Source organism: Ambystoma mexicanum, chromosome 10 (genome assembly GCF_040938575.1).
Source record: "Ambystoma mexicanum isolate Mex_15411 chromosome 10, UKY_AmexF1_1, whole genome shotgun sequence".
Taxonomy (NCBI): Eukaryota; Metazoa; Chordata; class Amphibia; order Caudata; family Ambystomatidae; genus Ambystoma; species Ambystoma mexicanum.
Window position 1 is genome coordinate 369448435 of NC_090932.1, and position 15720 is coordinate 369464154.

Here is a 15720-nt window from a genome sequence, read left to right on the forward strand (position 1 = left end):
ACATAGGGGGCCTGGGTGGTATCTGGGCCGGAAGATGGCAGGGAGGAGGACTGGCGCACAGAGGAGGAAAAGGAAGAGGGGTTTGCAGCAGTGGCCAGCACATGTACCAGATTTGTGACCAGGAACTGAGCTAGCCAGTTAATGAGGCGATAGACCTCATCGTGATGATGTGCAAGCCCCCGATTGGAAGCCTGCACATCATCACTAATGGTGCCTGTATGCCTCGCAATACCGGCTAGCAACGGCTAGCAACAGTTCCACCCTGTGACAAATTGATTCATCCACAGGTAGTGGAGGATCTGTTTGCGTGGATACATCCGCCACCTGCGGAGGGGTCCGGCCTGAGGCATGCCCGCAGGTGCATACTGGGGCAGTCGCAGTTCCAGGGACAAGATCAGTCACATGCCCCTCCACGTGACCTGCACTGCCTCCGGCCCCTGATCCTGGACTGCACCACTCACACCTACCTCATCACCCCTGCTGGGCCCCATGTGCTGGGCTGATATGGCCTCCTCCTCCTCCTCCACCACCACCAACCTGGATGACTCCCCACTGTCTTCTGCATAGGATTGCCCCTGTGTGGGCTCACCTGTCCCTCCCACTGCTGAGGTGCCCACAACCAACTTCACACTCTTGGGCCTCCCCTCAGCAGCTGTGGCCATTGTCATGGACGCGGCACCAGTCTCCTCGCTCCTGGAAGATGACAGTACCTGGGAGGAGGACTGTGCCCTGCGTCTGTGCCTGGTGGAGGCATCCCTGCTGCGGTGCTCCAAAGCGCCTTCTCCGCCCTCTTCTTCCATCGTCACTGTGGATAGGGAAACATAGAACACAAACATCAGGCTACTGAACATATGTGTGTATGTGTGTTTGTCACAATGCAAATGTACATCAGTGGTACTGTCAAAGGTCACAACCATCATCACCCTCCACTACACACAGGGAAGTGCCATTCACACACATTCACAAACATGTCTATCATTCACAACAGACATTCACATCCATGGACAAGGCACTGACACAAGATCATAATTCTGTATTCAGCTCACACACATCATGGGACATACACATCTCATTCACACACATCACCTGACAGTCATGAGGCAGGCCATGGAGCTATCACGTCACAGTGCACTCAAGGGCAAATTGGCAGCGTGAGGCAATCACAAATCAAGAACTCAAGTAACATACGTGCGGAGTGTTGGGCAGTTACACACTCACTACTCAGACACACGCACATGTACACCATGCATGTCCATGATGATGACATAAGCACCTATGCGTCACACCTCTCATATGCCCCAGACCAGACACAGGTATGCAAACATGTGCGCATCGTTACATGCCGGTGCGCAACACAGACACCATTGATGTCGGACACGCTTGAATGGACTCTCATGCAGCACTGTCACGGACATGTACACAGACATCTGTACAGGAGGCATGCGAGATATAAGGCCAAGGTGCACACTCCAGCCACATGTCAACATGCACATGCTCAATGGTGGACAAGAACACATGAACCATTCGACTCCAGAAGGAGCACCAACTCCAAGACCTGGGGGTACAGCACTGGGTAGGCTCCAGCACCCACATCTAGTTGGTGGTCAACCGGCCCCGGCACCTCACTCGATCATCACCAGCCTTAATGAGGCACCGGGCCTTGTTGTGGGTCCTGGACATGAAGTCTTCCCAGCACTTGTGGACATGATGGTAGTCGCGGGGTGCCAGCCCCTCTACATTGATGGCACCCACTATGTCCCCCTAGATCTTCTTCCGTCCTTCATTGCCAACTTGCGATGGGCCGTGGAAGAGGGCATCATGATGCCCCATCATGATGCCCCAGGACTTGCTCTACCAGGATGCCAACTTCCCTGGGTGAGAAGCTGACAGCTCTCTGCCTCTCTGCCAGGGGGTTGCCACTTGCCTCAGATGGTGTGGTGTCAGACATGGCAACCCCTGAGGCAGGTGTGGGTGGGCCAGGTGGTCCTGGGGCTGGGCTGTGGAGCGGTGGAATGGCAGTCAGGAGTCCTCAGGATCAGCAGAGGTGGTCACAATGACAGGATCACTGGCAATGGCTGATGAGCAAGCACCAAAATGCAGGGCATGTGGGCAGCAGGCACACAGAGTGGGCTGGCATCAGCAGATGGCTCGTAGGAGGCAGCTTGGACAGTTGGAGGCAGGTAAATGGCCTTGTAGGCAGGAGCGTGGGTTTTCCATATTCTTTTGCGCTGCCAGCTGGAAACAGAGTGACTCCGCACATGCGTAAACAGCACGTTAGTGTGTAATCAGAGGAAAGGCCCTAAGCGCGTAAGTCACGTGACATGCGCTGGACATTGAGCGTTGTCATTCAGTATCGGGTTAAAGGTCTGGGTAGGACAACAGTGCACTGTACATGCTTTTCGTGGGGACGGATGCGTGAACTTCATATTTTTGTGGGTTCACACGCAAATAGTTCACTACTGTGGCAGTGCATACTTCTTGTTTTGGCGCAGGAGTTGCCTACGCGCAGACACACGTGTGATTTTTTTCATTCTACGAGACAGACAGTGAGTCGTGCACACATTTTTCCCACTGTGGTTGCCCCTGTGTGACGCGTACACCATTTTCGAGGTCATAGTAGCCTATGTATTCCTCGCGTACACATTTTTTGTGTTGCTGGGTGACACAGCGTACTGCAGGCTGTTTTTTACTCAAGGTGGGCTACCGAGGGGTCCCATACACGTTGATTTTTGTTTTTGGGTGCCTGAGCTTTGCGCAACGTGTTATTTTTTCACCAGGGGTCACATAGAGCTTTTCTGGAGCACAGTGGTACATTTTCCATCACGTACCCTGGCCCCTCACTCCAATTTCCCAGGACATTTGTTGGCTGCGCCTCCCATTGCGCTAGTCCATCAGTGCCATGACTGGGAGGGCAACAAGTGGGAAGGGAGGCAAAGGTGGGCGACTTGCCAGAGGTGGCCAAGCTGGGCGACGTGGCCAGGGTGGCCAAGCTGGCCAAGGTGGGCGACGTAGCCAGGGTGGCCAAGGTGGCCAAGGTGGTCCACATGGGCAAGGTGTGCAGGACCATGCATGGAGAAGTATGCCCCACACCCAACCGGGCCAGGGAGATGCAGCAGCTGCTGACAAACCCAGCACCCGTGGTCCCGGACAAGCAGTGCCATCTGCTGTCCAGGGTGTGGAAGCTGCAGGGGCAGCTGCGGCTATCACTACCCAGGCTCAGGGTCAGCCAGCCCGGACGGTAGTGGTCCCGGCACAGGGACAAGGTGACTCAATGGCCGATTTCCATGTCCCGAAGGCCAAGACACGTGCGGTGCAAGTTCCAGGCACCGGCACACGGGGATCTGGAGCAGCGGTGTCATCTGCTGTTGACACCGGCCAGTGTCTGGAAGCTGCAAGGGCAGCTGTAGCAACCGGCACCCTGTCTCAGGGTCACCCAGCCAGGAATGGATTGGTCCCGGCCCAGTGTGACTCAGGGGCCAAGTCCCTTGTCACTAAGGCCAAGCACGTGTGGCGCATAGTCCCGGCAACAGCACCCAGCTACTGATACCTGCAAGCTGACCTTCTGTAGTTACATTGGTGGCTGATTCCATAGGCCAGTCCACCTGTACTCCAGCCCCTACTGACCAGAGCAGTACACGGCACTCAGGGTCTGCACTACCTCACAAGAAGCAGAAGCATGCTCCAGCAGTACAGGCTAAGACCCCAGACACGACACAGGAGTCCCACACATCGAGAATGAGGAGTTTCTGTGATGAGGAACTGAAGATACTCTTGGACTACATGTTGGAACATGGCTGTGACATGCTGGTGCAGGCAGGGAGTACACATACACTTGCTCAGCGTATGACCCCCCTGGCAGTGCCTCGCTGACCGTATTAGCGTCTTGGGCTATGAGAGGCGCACAGCTGGTGATGTTGTGAAGCGCTGGAATGACTTCCAACACCGAGCAAAAGACAAGCTGTCTTCAAAGTTTGCCTCTACATGGTGACTGACAGTGGGTCACCACCAGAGGACGATGAACTCACTGGACATGAGGAGATCACTAGTGATTTCATTGCAGTGGAGCAGATCCAAGGCGTGGGAGACCTGCCAATGTATGAGGGAATGTCCGGTGAGTGGTGATGCGTGTGTGTACAAGCCGTTGTGTATGTTGCTTGGGTGATGTGTTACGATTGCCTGCCAGTTCAAGCTACATTGTAATGACTGCCATGTGTGACCCGTGTGATGTTGGACTGATACGTGCTTGTTATCATGCAGACTGCATACAAACCATATGCTGCACACAGAGGCAATCCTCATCACCACACCTGCTCCCTCCTTCCATGACACTCTCTGTCCAGCCTCTCTTGGCCCTATTCTTGCTCCAACCTGTGGTCGCGGATAGCCTCTGATGATCTTCCACTCAACAGTCGCCTTCTATCATCACATGACTGACGTCTCTGTGAGGTCACCCTGCAAGTTGCTCATCCTCAGAGGAATTCTTCCTTTCCTCTCCATCCCCCAGCAGCTCACTGTCTCCAGAGGACTGGTAATTCCTTTGATGGACTACTGCAACAGGCTTCACCAGGATTTCTATGATTCTACAGTCTTCCCTCTGCAACTCTGCCAGTCCTGGACTGTGTGAAAAGTCCTTTAGGCTTGGTGCAAGGTATCTTCCTAGGACTGTGATGATGGCACAGGCTCACAGTGGCTATGAGTGTTCATTCCTGAACCCTGTGGATTCTTAGCAAGTCCCTATGGGTCCTGGGCCAGCAATTCCTTCAACTCCACCTCCAGTATTTACTTCATTCTCATGGTCTTTGATCATCCCTTTCTTACTCCCTCAGGGTCAGTTGCTCCTCATGGAAATTACTTTGTGGTTCACATCTGTGTTGAGCTGGGGCCTCCCTCTGGTACAGCCTCCCTGCCTCTATGTAACTGGAGGTGTAGCTTCTTCAAGGCATGCTAGCACTTCTGATGCTTCCTCATGTGTTGTGCTTTCTGTCCTCCTCTCCCCTGTTGTAGTCCCAGATGACTGAGAAAAGGCACTTGCCACCTGCCCACACTGTCTGCTACGACACGGTACTCTGAGCAACCATTTTAACCCACGCACTGCCTCCCAGCCACCCCCGCCCTTGGGGGTGGGGATTACTGTATCCCTACAACCCACTACCAACACTTTACACATGATGACGGCACTTACCCTTACACTGCCATCATGCCACGACATTGCATTACTGGATCTGTGTTTTTATTCATAGTTGAGGCTGTACCCATGTACTGCACTGCACCCACACACTTCTAAACCCTGTTATCCCCTTCAATATGCCTATTCACTTGCGTGATGTCAATGTGACCTAGCATTATTGAATCCGTATGCCTGCCCTCACTGTATTACAACACCCTAGCGCTGTTGCACCCTGTGACACATGTGTGTTTTCTAATAGTGAATTCCATGAAATGTCATCTGACATGCATTGTACATGGCTCATGGTCAGGAGTATTCAACTTCCATCTGAGGCTAGTTGACAATTCTGGCATGGATATACTACGTGCCATCTGTGTATTGGCATCAGTCATGTTTGTGGAAGGACTATGCCAGTCACATGCTTGTGTGTGATGCAGGTGCTATGCAGTATATGTGTTATTTTACCCTTTGACACACCTCTATGTCTGCTTTCAGGCGCCCCTTCCCTTTCATTGACACTGCGTGCGTGCCTGACTTTGTGTCATGTGTGGTGGATGGTGCGAGCTGGTGGTGCGAGGTGGTGGAAGAGGCTGCGGTAGGGTTGGCTAATTCCTTGCAGACTTTGAAAACTGTGTCCGTGTTATTGGATACCGCAGAGATGCAGGCTTGTATAAAGACTCTTTTCTGGGAGCAGATGCAGAGTCTATACTGCCTTGGGAGGAGGCAGCAGGTCAGTTTGTCAGAGGGTGCGCCAGAGGAATCCCATTTCTATTTGGCTGCCCTGCACTTGTGTTTAACAGAAGCTGATTTGGAGTCATACCAAGAGTTGCACTTTTTGGTAGGCTTCAATCGTACCCTCATGACAGAGGCAAGAATATAAAGAGTATTGGAAACAGAGAGGTTAAAGTTTGAGAGGGCTGTGGCAGGGTGGGAGTCAGTCGCAGGAGTGGAAGGAGTATAATAGGTGGAGGCAAAGGCAGCTACTGAGACTCTTTTCATGGGTCAGATGACCTTGTAGACGGGAGGCAGTGCCGGGCTTACCTATGCAACGGGAGAAGAGAGCTTCAAGTGAGAAGAGAGGAGAAAATGATCAGTCCAGGAGAGAGAAGTAGTGAGAGGGATAGAGAGCGGAATGTCAGTGGAGAAGAGAGCATCCAGGGAGTGGCCAGCGCTGTGCGTTGGGCCAGACGGTAAGATGGAAAGAAAGGGAGAGTCGCAAAGGTTGCATAAAGGTCTTAAGGAATCAGGTGAGTCGAGATGGATGTTGGGATCACCCAGTAGGAGATGAGAAGAGGAGGAAAGGAGAGAGGAGGCCAGGTCAGCCCATTACGAAAGGAAGAGGGAGGGCTGACCAGGTGGCTGATAGAAGGTGGACAGCAGTAGTGAAGAGCTTGGAGAGAGGGACAGCCTGCAGATCAGGCACTCAAAGGATGAGTAGGCCTGAGTGGGAATGACAGACACAGGGATACACTCAGGGAAGATCAATGCTACTCCCCCACCTGATCTGTTTGGTCTAGGAAGAGAGAGTATTGTGTAGCCTTCTGGGAGAAGTGTGTCAAAGCTTGTGACAGAGCAATCCTTGAACCAGGTTTCAGTGATCAAGAACATCACAATCCAGGAGTTCAAGGAGGTTGCAGATGTCAGAGGAGTGTTTGACAGCTGAGCGAGTGCTTACCATGGCAATGTGGAGCAGCTTGCAATCAGTGAAAGACTTATGGGGGGAGCAGGGAACAGTGGGCCCCCCTAAGTAACGATAGTACCTGAGGGACAGAGGTAGAAGGGGGCAGAGGAGCCAAGGCCGGTAAGGGAGACGGCACCATAATGGGTGAGGAGGGAGCCGGTGCGGGAGGCACCACAGGGGGCAAGGGAGCCCCAGATTCTCTGTTAGTGGGTGACTGGTTCACCCAAGAGGAGAAGGCACATGGGATTGTCAATGTGTGGGGTGGTGGCAAGAAAGCCATGGCGAGGGTAGAATGGTGGTTAGGAGGTGGCAAGGGAGCCAAGGTGGGCACAGCTGGCATGGGAGCCAGGGCAGCTGAAGGAGCTGGTGCAAAAGGCGGAGGGAGGTTGATAAGGCGGGGGAGGAGCCTATGAAAGAGTAGAAGGTTGGTTTGAGGACCATGGACCATGATGGTACCATTGCAGTAGACATTGATGATGACCCTGGAGGTGGAGAGGGCAAGAATGACCTCGCAGCGGGTGCCACCATTGATGGGCAAAGAAGAGAAAGGAGAGAGAAGAGCAATCATATGGAGAGTCCATAGGACGGGTGAGGGAACGACAGAGTATGTCTGTGAGAGTCTCTCTGGCAGAGGAAATGACGTAGGTGCTTGCAATTGGAAGGCCTGGGTTAGAGCTCAGTATGTCCTTCTTGAGGATCTTCCTGACAGACTTAGTAAGGGGTGAAGGATAAGAGATAGAGAAGCAGTTTGAGAAGATAGGAGAGATAGATAGCACCGTAGCAAACTGCAGAGAGTGAGGTACACTTAACCAGACTGAGGCCACAGAGGCACAGCGAGAGCAGAAGGTAGAGGGGGGAGGGGAGACAGGGAACAAGAATGGGAGAAAAACAATGGGAGCTGGGGGAGTTAATATGCACAGAAGAACAGTGAACACGCAGAGGAAGGGGACGTAGTGGGTGTATGGCTGAGGGGAATAACAGCACAGAGGGACAATGGGACTGAGGAAGGGTGAGGTAACCGGTGGCAGACTAGACAGAGTACAGAGGGGTGGACTTGTTAACACATTCTCATGAAAAGCAGGTTATGCACAAAGCTAAAAACAAATGTAAACAGGAGCAGGACAATCAAGATGGGCATACAGCTGAAAACGAATTTAAAAAGCAGCAGGACAATCACAATGTGCACACAGATAAAAGCGAATTTAAACAGCAGCAGGACAATCACGATGTGCACACAGCTGAAAACGAATATAAATAGCAGCAGGACAATCAAAGTGATAAATATTTTAGAGGAGTCATCGATCTGACCATGCTAACCAGAGCTTTTGCCTCAACTTCCACTGCCTCCGATGTCGACGCCCGAAGACCTGGATAACCAAGCAGGTAGTCCATGGGGTTGCCAGCCACTGCATCGAAATGGACAGTTACCATGTAATCTGACAGTTGCAGTCAAGTGCTCTAATGGGAGTGGTGTGCGAAGAAATGACCCTTGGAAAATTGGCAGTAGGGGTTTTGGGTCCATCACGATCATGTTAGGATGATGAAAAATGTAAAGGTGGACATGATGACACCACAACAGACCAAGGAACACCTCACACTCTATTTGTGAATGTCGCATTTCTGTTCGTATCAATGCTTTGGGAGCCCCCACTCTCTGCACCCCCTATTCCAGGGTAAAGGGCCTTCCTTCTTTCCTTATGTGGCTCCTGAAATGCCTGGCCTGTTTAATATACCAGGGGACCCCAGGCTCCATCTAGCCCATGTGTCTCTGGAAATATTGTTTTTAACTAAACCCTGTCATGCTTTTCTTCTATTCTTTGTCCCACTGCTGAGATCCCACACAGTAACATGTAAAATGTGACTTGGAAGCAATGGGCCTCACAAAATGAACACATAGCTCTCAACTCTCACGCTTTTGGCGGGTGTCACCCGCCTTGTAAACAGCTGACTCACCCGCCAAGCCTCCAGCACGCCCATTCATTTCAATGGGCGTCTCACCCGCCAAAACTAAAATCGGGTGTTTTCACCCGCCTTCGCGACCCAAATGGTTGAGAGCTATGTGAACAACTTATCAAAATGCAACACATCACACACATCTATGACTCCAAGAAATCAACAGCCTACAGAAGGACAAACATATGATACATAGATTTAAGAGAAAGCTTTATTTCACATGGGCCTGCAGTATAAGAATATTGTTACTCTCTTGCCAACATGGACTAGGGGAAAAGCCATATAATTGCTGCCATTTCTTCCATAAAGCTGTGGCCCTGAGGACAGTTGTCTATTTCATGCATGATTTTGAAGAACAATAGAGGTCGTGTAGAGTGTGAGACATATGAGCCACAGCGACATTCAGAGGGACCAGTCTGTTGGGAAGTGTCTGGATTTTCCTCAGGCTGAGGCTTCAGGAAAGTAGACATTAAGGTGAAGTAGTCCCTCCGTGAAGCCTATCCCTTGACATTGACCGGGGCCCGCAGCACCGACCTGGTAGTGATGAACTTGCACATGAAATCAATAAGAGAATTGCAAGGTCCTCTCCTTTTCTTATGTAACATTATAAAACGAAAGTACTGGCTTAGAAACTCTAAACTGTGCTTCTTATGAGACTGCAGGATGTGGTTTCTAATAATATTTAGAAGCAAAGCAAGAATATGTCCTGTCAGACACTACAGTCATGTTTGTGTGCCAGAATATGCATGTCAGACCATCACATGGGCTGTGTAGCCTCTCGCACACCACCTGTGCTGAAATTACACACATGATCATCTTATCTATACCATTTATCCCTCTTTATCCAAAGTTGCCACTGAGATCAGCTGGAAATTCAGCAGCAGAGGTGTACAGGACACAGCTTAGCCCCAGTCAGACCAGCATGTGCTGTTGAGTGCTGTGTTCAGCAGTGTGTTACTTACTTCAACCCAGTGTTGCCACAAACAAAGGGACTGTCTGAGGCACAGCTGAATTTCTTTGCAGATGTAGAAAGAAAATCCTGCTCAAATACGAGAGTGCAGGTGTCCGCCTCCTTTTGCTAGAGACTTCCACGATTTTAGGGACACTTGGCAGCTCTGTTGACAGGCACCGCAAAGTACAAGCTAAGTACTGTTGGCTGTTCGCGACACTATCCTGGGCTAACGTTTCTGATTGCCTACGCATTTCAGATGTATTGAATCCGGATCGGCACTCGTGGCGTGCTGTTTATTTCAGCCCTGGAGGACATCTTTGCTGGAGACACGCGAAGTGCCTGACCCTCCATTCAGGAAGTAGGAGGTGACTTTTGTACTTGCACGTAGGGCTCATAGTGGAGTCCATTGAAAACTGTGTGGCCGCATTGCCATTTATAGTAGGAGCCCATTTGAAAACTGTGTGCCCGCAATCATATCCATACTTGGAGCCCATTGAAATCTGTATAGCCTTGGGATGGGTTAAAACTGAGAATTAATTTTCTTATTTTTTTGAAGTCATATATCTAAAACCCCTTATTTATTTATTTATTTATTTATTTATTTCCTAGGGTGTGTGTTTGGGAGGTTGGCCCCGCCCTTGGTTTTGTGCAACGATCCGCCTACTCCAATAAATACCGGCACCTTGGCGCACCCGCGCCGCGCACTGCAAAGTACAAGCTAAGTACTGTTGTCTGTTTGCGGTTCTCGTTGCGAGGTGCCTATCCCCAAGCCTATGTGATTATTGATTTGGGATCTCTGTAATAGATTGGAACGCTCCGAGCAAATTCCGTCAGGCCCATCGTTCCCTCTTTGCCTCGGAGCACAGTGGAGCGGAGAGGTGGGAGAGGTGTATTTCGTCCATCCTTTAATTTTTCTTGACTTGCGCGGGTGAGGGTGAATGTGGTTTCATGGTCATGTCTTTGAAGGCAGGCATGCCAAAGGGCATATGTCCGCTTAGCGCACCGTGTGTGGCGAGTCGGACGAGTAATAATGTCATAAACTGTCATTTAAGTAATACATCCACGCCAAAGGTTTTGCGAAAGGCAAATAAGGTGAAAACCGTCTTAAGTCATGGGACGGACATTAGAGAATTCTGCAAAGATCCATTACCGCCAAGGATCCAACCGCCCTTGGCCGGGGGGGCGGGTGTAGGTACTCAGCCAATTACTATTAATGACTCCAATGTAAATGTGATTGATGCCTTGTCTAGGAGAAATGGTAATCATGGTAAACCACAACAGCAGGAAACAAATGTAAGTAAAAAAAAAACATCACGTTGGGCACAGTCCCGAGGACCATAATGGCAAATCTGAATATTTCAATAACGGACACTAGTTTGCTGAATACGGTGCAATGTACAGCCTTTGATAATGCCTCTAAAGTCGTAGTGGATGGTGGTGAAAAAGATGATGCCATAATTGATTTGAACTTTCTTAATTCCTGGTTTTCTGCACAATTGCTCACAGATAATTTATCGAAAACACCTGATATGTTTTCTACTATTGGTTCTGGTTATTCGAGTGTAAATGTGTCATATTGTGCTCCAACTCCGAGGAAATGTGTTACTCCATATGTGTGTGTAGATGAGGAGGCACCAAGCTGTGGGGAGGTAGGGCAGGAACCAACAGTACCCAATGATGTGGAACCATTGCAGAAAATAGAAATAGGCAACCAGGTCCCAAATAGTGTTGTACTCATGGAAATTGCGCTAAAAGCTACTCAATTTTCATTGGCTGTGCTGTTTAAATTATATGATACCTTGGCTGAACAGGTCCGTAAGCAAGCCCTTCAAATTGAGCATTTGCTTTTATGGCAAAGAAAGCTATGCACAAATTGAAATTGAAAAGTGATAATCCAAGTATAACGCGCCCTGATCTAACTACATGTTCAATAGCAGGGAACATGGGTGTTAGGGCGGGGTACAAACTTATCCCACAAATGGATTGTATTATAGGTGAGGTGTTGGAATGTAATGTGCCTGACAAAATAGCTACGCAGGAGGGTAAGTGTACAGAGAACGAAGTTGTAGGGAGGCGATTCGCTAGTGACACTGTGATGAAGGAAGACAAAGTTGCCTATACAGTCTTCACCAAACAGGCAAAAAGTGGTACAAAGCAGAGTAACCATGTGAGTAAAAAGCTACCAAAAAATCAACCAATGCCAACAAATAAGAAGGGGGCTAAAATACAAACATTTATCAAAAAGTTAAGCATTCCAACTAACAATACAATCACAACTGCTCAAGCTATTGCAAAAAAATATCACATGCGTACTTACTCAAAGGATGATCGAACGGGAAGTGGTTCATTGCAACCAGTACTAGCACATGCCCCCCTTGATGCTCTGGTTGATGAGGTAACAGATCAGAATCTCCGGACTGGGTCCAAGAGGGAAAAAGTTCCAGTTGAGAAATCCTCTAATTCTGGAGAAGTGAGGACCACTGTGCCGAGCCTCAATATAAGAGATTTCCATCGCCAGGAGATAAGAAAGGCAGTAGATGCCTACATGAGTAGCAATTTGGTGGTTAACATGGATAAGCCGGAGCCAATGCCCTTATGTAAAAAGATTAAAAGTGTTAGTTTTAAAGAACAAAGGGTGGAAACAAATTTTGTCCCACCCATAAACATACCTACAACAATAGAGTTAAATAATTTGCCTTTGGGACTGGGAGAGAACCATATGGTAAATCCAGAAATCTGCCAAAAGGCCAAAGAGTACATAAGTCCTGTAATACCTCAGAATTCCTTGATCTCACAGATTACGCCAGAATTTTTAAACATTATACAAAATGCTTTGAGTACCGGTGGCAGACAAAGAAGTTCCATGCCCTCAATGGCAGCAGTTACAAAAGTTGTGTCGGCGACTAAACCCGCGACCATTAAGAGAAAATCACTGGCAAATTATTCATTGAGGCTGTCTTGTAACGCCTCTCCGGCAGTGCAATATGAACTAAATAGAAGAGCTATTTTAGCCATATTCTCGGATATACCAAGTCTTGAGGACATTTGTTCCACAGACTTGGAGCTGAGGAATTCCCGGACAAAGGGAATCGCCAAAGTGTAAGAATATGGATGAATTCGAGGTTGGTGCAAAATACAATCTGGCTTGCTAAAACTGATTTGACATTGTTGGGATTTACAGTATTCACTGAAACAACTGCAAATGTCGAAATCAAAAATGAGGTACTGCTGAATTACAATCTCAATGGTTCTAACCTTGCCTCACGGAAAAGAAATACTAAACAGGGTGAAGTGTGTAATTGTAATTGTAATCAAAGAAAAGATCGAGCCTAACTAGTACGATCAGCCGCAAATATAAATCTGGTATTAATTAGTTGGAATACAAGGAGCTTTGTCCATCTGTTAAATAATGACAACAATGATCTAGTGCAATTCGACATAATTATATTACAGGAAACATGGCTAATGTCGGTACCTGTGTGGGATGGCTTTGATCTTTTTTAAAATCCTGCATCACAGGCTTTGCACGGAAGACCGATGTCTGGCCTACTCATAGCCATTAAATCTAAAGGGGGGATCTGCGCGTAGGCATGGGAAACGCCGAATGAATTTCTCCAACTGGTTAAAGTAAAAGTCAACAATGAATCGTATGGGCTGATAAATGTCTACTGTAATCCAGTGGGAATATCGGACGGGTCCTTTATCAAATCATTTGGAGACCTATGTAGTCTTATTGTAATGGACTCATCAATTTCACGAATTATAATTGCTGGAGATTTTAATTTGGATTGCACCAATGACCAGCCCTTAAAGTATAATCCAAGACTGAATAAATGGGCTGAATTGTCTCATCAAATAATTTGATACAGTTGAATGGTGCTTTTCCTTCCGATATTCCCCCTCATCCAACTTGGCATTGTGGTGGTAGTGTTTCCATAATTCACTTTATTTATGTGAATATGAATATGTTTGAGGGGATCAATAAGTTTTGCATTGTGGAAAATACACAGAGTGATCACAACCAACTTGTGATGCAATGGACAGTCAGTGGCGAACCAACAACCGGACAAAAAAAATCTAATGAGAGTAAATCTTGTTGTAAATAATAATGGTAATAGGCTATGATGGTCGGAGAGATTGTTAAAATGGCTCAAAGATCAACTTGAAAGTCAAAGGTGTACAGGGGGGAATCATTTGCAGCCGTGTTATGCTGACATGTTACAATACCTTCAAGCCGACGAAAGAGGCAAAGGAGGGTGTAGAGATCACCTAGATCGTCCCCAGATACATGTGTATGATGCTGCCACCAGAGCAGGGAAGGCTGAGTATCGGCGTCAAATAAGGGCAGTTAATTGTTTGACCTTGAAGGAAAGAGGACTTGCGTTGGCCCATATTAAAACAACATATACAAATTGGCTCAGAGCTACTAGAGGACTTAGACTGCAGCAGGATGGTGAAAATATGCTGGCGAAAATACAGTCGAAAAACCTAGCACAAATCTGTGCCTTATTGAGTAAGTCAACGCATTACTCACAAAACATCATGCAAGCAAATAATGTTACCAACCAGGTGTGGTGTGCCCATATATTGGAGTATTATGCAGCCCCTTCCAACTCGATAGTGACTATTCCGCAGGATCTGGGTCCCTTTTTCCAAAAGTATGATCTGGAAGATATTAAATTCTTCATAAATAAAATCAGTAACTCAGGTGCCTGTGGACCTGATGGGTTATCAAATAGGACCTTCAAAAAGCATCCTGAGCTATGGGCCGGGATACTCTTTGAAATATTCAGGATAATTAATATGAATCAATCCCTGCCTGCCTCCTGGACACATTCTCTGTTGGTCCCTATATATAAAAAAGGTGACCGCTCGAGCCTGTCTAGCTATAGACCCATTGCGTTACTTGATGCGCCTGGCAAGATTTTTACTAGATTGGTGTTGAGAGACTTCAGAGAATGGACATTGAAGAATGAGCTACATGACCCTTTCAAACGGGCTTTGTAGCTGGGTTGGGTACTATCCCAAATCTTATGGCACTAAATATGCTAAAAAGAACCAAGTGCTGTATATAGCGTACATAGACTTTCAATCTGCTTTTGATTCAATTGATAGGAACATCTTGTATCAAAAACTAGTACAAAACAATTGCTCTCAGTCTTTACTGTAGCTGATTATGCGCTTTCACAATCACACCACAGTACAAGTAAGATTAACCTTGGATGGAAAACTGTCTGACAAATTGAATACATTCCGAGGGGTAAAACAAGGTTGTATATTGGCCTCATCAGTCTTTAACTTTTTCTTGTTAGAATTAGGCATGGAGATGAGATCTCTGAAATGTGACCCACCAAAATTAGGGACAGAAAAAATCTCGCCCATATTGTATGCGGATGATCTCCTTCTCTTATCCCAAACTCCAGCAGGGTTACAGTGGTTGCTTGATAAGTTGAATGACTTTGTGATGAAAAACAATCTAATCATTAATTTGCCTAAAACACAGATTATGGTTTGTCGTCCACATTTTAAGACTAAAGTCAAAAATTACAAGTGGCAGCTACAAAACAGAAGTCTTTCTAAGGTAGAGCAGTATCGATACTTGGGTCTAATTTTTGCAGTCCCAGTGTCAAATAAAATTAATGAACTTGAGAGATATAATAAACTTGAGACGCTAATACAACAAGCGAAAATGTTAAAAGGGAAATTTGGGAAATTTACTATAAGTCATATAATGACTTTTTACCAACAAAAGATCATCCCTACGATATATGGAACTGAGTGTCTAATTGTGGCAAGCATAAGCTGGCAAAAATGTGAATCCCGGTTTTGGAAAGAGCTACTGATGTTACCAAAATCCGTCCCGCTGCCATTGATTAGGCATGCATTGGGCTTATCCCTCGAAGTACAAGTGAAGTAGAAAATGGCTGCCACACTGAGAAAAAGCATTTTAGGTCTAAAAACCTCGAA